Below are 4,150 nucleotides of genomic sequence, written 5' to 3'. Positions count from 1 at the left end.
AACGACAGCAGTTTGCTGTAACTACCACTGAAAATGCTTTTGTTAGGATTATTGACTGATCATAGCCAACTGAAATATCTCAGGTTTTGAGAGAACTAAATTTACCCAAAAAATGTTGCAAAGTGAATTTATATGAAATACCTCATTTATCAAAAAATACTCTATTAAATAATTATAAATATGTACAATTTTGGTAACTATTTACTCAGCCCTAAGGAGTATATTGCACAATTGAGGTAAGAATGTATGCCCTTATCCTGTCTCCAGTATCTACATGTGAATGGGCTACAAAGACAAAAAGCATCCAAGAACACCAACCTGCTAAATAAAACACTAGTCTTCTAAAGAAACTAGTGCCATCTCCTAAAGAAAGAATGCCCTCTACTGCTTGGTCACAGAGCTGCACTCATAGCAAAAGAACTGCTTGAAACCAGGTTTCACATGGCCTAAAACATTTGAAAAATAAATTAATACATAATTTTCAAAATAATAATAACAACAACCATTTTTGTGGATTATCTCTCAGAACCGTTAGGAGATATGAAATGCATGTATAAAAACAAATGTTCTTTAAAAACAGCATTTCTATCTGCTCTAGTGTTCATCTTTTGTGATATACCTGCACAGCATGACCCCAAACATCTCACTCTAAACAAATACATAAAATCAAGCTGAATATTTTCTCCATAATACTCGAATGCATAACACTTTGATTTTAAAATGGCTGATGTTGTTACTTTCAGAAATTGTTTTGGCATGCATTTTCCTTGAACTTTATTTATTTGTTGCCTGTCCCTAAACTTAATAGTCTCCCTTCCCGTTACTACTGCACAGAGTCTCCTCCAGAGACATACGTATATCATTTGTCCACAGTGGTTTGCCTTTGAGAAACAACCAGCCGAAATTCTTACATCTCTAACATTTACAGCATGCAATTTTGCAGCATGTTACCACACAGAAGTGCTCTAAACTATTGTGAAATACAACAGAGACATGCATGCTAATGTATTTTACATCAGCAGAGAAGGGACTCAATGCTATTCTAGAAAGCTTACCTCAGATCTGATTCTGTTTTGTATTAGATTTGCTCGTAAGAAAACCCCATATTTTCTGAAAGTAAAAAAGAAATTCCTGAAGTGAGTTTTAAACAGTCACCAATTAGTACCTCCAGAAGCAGATACCCATCTTTTCCTGCCATTTTTTTCCCTTACTTACTTGGCTGTCCAAGTAAGTAGACAGAGAGTCTAGGGATATTCATAGCAGGCTACTTTTGTTTCTGTAATGACAGCTTCTTTGGTTATACAGCACCTAAAAATACAAACTCAGAGACAGTTTAGCTTAAACTGAAAGGCCGTTTAAAAGTACGTAAATTATGAACTTTTGGAACACACAGTCCCTTCTGTTTTGTTCTGACAGTACTTAGCATTGTCCTGTTTAGTAATGTGAGCTCTTAGGCACTGCGGGAATGCAGAAAGTTAATGCTTTAAAAAAAAAGTGGTTGTCCCCCCAGCAAATATTTCTGAGACTAAAGTTTTGCCTCACCTGGCCCCAGCTATGGAAAAGCAAACAGATTTCTTACCTTGAAATAATTCTTTTTCTGCCAGATATTAATTTGAATTTTCTTCCTTTCCCAAAGTCACATTTACAATATCTAGAGAAACATATGGTCTGGAGGGAAGATACTATTTTTTCATGAGGAGAAACATACAGACAGTCAAGTTAAAACCCAAAATATTAAGTCAAGTAGATCTACATTAGCTGAGAGAAACTAACAACATATACTGTAACAGAAAAAATGGAAAAGAGAATTTTACTGTATCAAATATGTTACGAGCCAGCATTCTCCAAACACTTTCAGATCTTTACAAATGAGGCCACAATTTCTAGGAAAAGAAAATACATATTTAAACAATTCAAAAATAAAACAGAAACTTTTTTCTTCTAAGAAAGAATGGCAGATATGCACAACCTGATACACAGAAATTTATTCTATTTCACGTAAAGACAGGAAAGTCCACAGTTTTATGCCAAACACATGGAGAATGTCAAGAAAGACCAACCTATACAGAGTGATCTCAGGAATTTCCCAGCCTCCTCCCTGGTTAGAAAATTACTTTCTTTTAAGAAGGAAGGAATTACGAACTACATAAACCCTCCACAATATGTTTGATCAAGGCTGTTAATAGTGCATATATAAAAGCCTCAGTGCTTGATTTCAGACTAATTCCACATTATCCTTAATTTTCAACGAGCAATGGCATATGGTGCTAGCACAAGGGCTATTCATGGATGCTCATAAATATTTTCTGCAATTGTTCTGATATTCTGGCCATGAACTGACCTGATGATTTCAAGGAAACTTCTCTGAGCCTGCATAACAGAAACCATCACAGTAAGAACGACTACAAATGTGACCAAAGCTTTCTTCTTGCTCTTCAGCTTTTCCCATTACATATAGACATGCATAACAGGGCTGGATAGAAGTTTCACATAGCCTTTGTAGTAGTAATAATAATGTATGTGCCATGGTTTGCAAATTCTCAAAACAAGAAACATTCTCAAGATTTTACAACACTATTTGTTGCATTTTCATCTTTCAGTGAAGGAAAGTGTAAAATTCAGCAGTAATAAACAAAAAACTCATAAAAATACTGTCCCAAATGAAATACAGCATCTCCCAAATAGAATACGGTATCAAATATGTTTTGTTTTCTGAGAATATATGAGAGTTATGTGCATTTCCCCACAACTACCTACAAATAGATACCTACATATCTATATATACATACATATGCATATGTGTGACTTTTCCATATTACAAATGAGGGATTTAGCAAAGTATGTTGATGTAGCACTGAAATTTAAAACAAAATCCCAATGACAACAGTACTATTATTCATTGCTGCCAGGACCAAATCTATGGGAATAACGATTGCAAACCAACCTCTGTTTCCTCTGCTGGATGTATCAAGAATATCAGCTGTCCCAGAAAGGACTGTAACCCTAATCAGACACCTCAAAGAGGCAAGATTCTTCTGTCTTCATACAAAATACTGGATCATTGAAAGCATTTTGTATGAAATTGGTAATAGTATTTTTATTAAATAATACTTTAAATGTCTTCTTAAAAAAAAAAATATCTAATTTTTACTTAAAGTTTCTTTTTAAGCACAGCCTCCAGTACTGATGAATTGCTGCATTTCCACAAAAACCATGTCATCATTAATGACAAGTTAGTCTCTCCTAAACCTGTTCTCAACCAAAGGCAGTAAGAGTGATTCAGGGTGATGAAATAGAAACTAATATGAACCATAAAGATGGAAGATTCCCACCATAAAAAAAGAGAAATTATTTTCCTGAAACCACACAGATACGTAATGTTTAGTCAATTCTTTATTAGCAGAATTACAATTAAAAAAAAAAAGAGAGAGAGAGAGAGAGAGAAAGACTGGCAGTCAAACTAGTTAGCAGCGTAATGGACGTGTACACTTTGCTATCCCAGCTGAGAGAATGGGACATAATAAACATCTCCAAATATTTGAAGGCCATAAACCCAGAAATTAAAACAATTACTTAGTATTACACATAAAGTATATGTGTATAGTGGGATTACCCTAAGCGAAGTGGGAAAAGCATCTTGACCATGAAATTTATACAAAACTGAAACAGCTTTCTTAACAGGGAGATCTGTTGCTCAAGTCATTTAAATTAGAATGCAGAGAGCACAAAGAAATGCCCTATAGGGAATACTCTGCATTGGTTTGGCAATAAACCTAGTGTGTCTTTCTGGATATAATTTGTATGATTTCCTGGGTTTGGACACAAAACACCTGGGAGCTCAAGTCAGGAGTTCATGTAACCATTGTTTTTGACTGAACTGAGAACCATATGGTGCGATACAGGCAAGCTGATGAACTGATGTAAAGTTAATGCTAAGTTATGTAGAGGTATGTATTCCTGTCAATATTTTGGCTAAAAAAAACAATGTAATACAGAATCACTCGATAGAAGATAAATTTAAGATTCAATACACTAGCAGAATCAAGGATTTTTGCAAGATGGCGCATGACTTCCAAACTTTCTTAGTGTATTAATCGCTTCAAAACCTTCTTCATGTTTCCACTACTGTCAGAACCAGCTTTTGAACTAC

This window comes from Falco naumanni, chromosome Z (assembly GCF_017639655.2).
Source record: "Falco naumanni isolate bFalNau1 chromosome Z, bFalNau1.pat, whole genome shotgun sequence".
Classification (NCBI taxonomy): Eukaryota; Metazoa; Chordata; class Aves; order Falconiformes; family Falconidae; genus Falco; species Falco naumanni.
Note: the sequence above shows the minus strand (reverse complement) of the source record.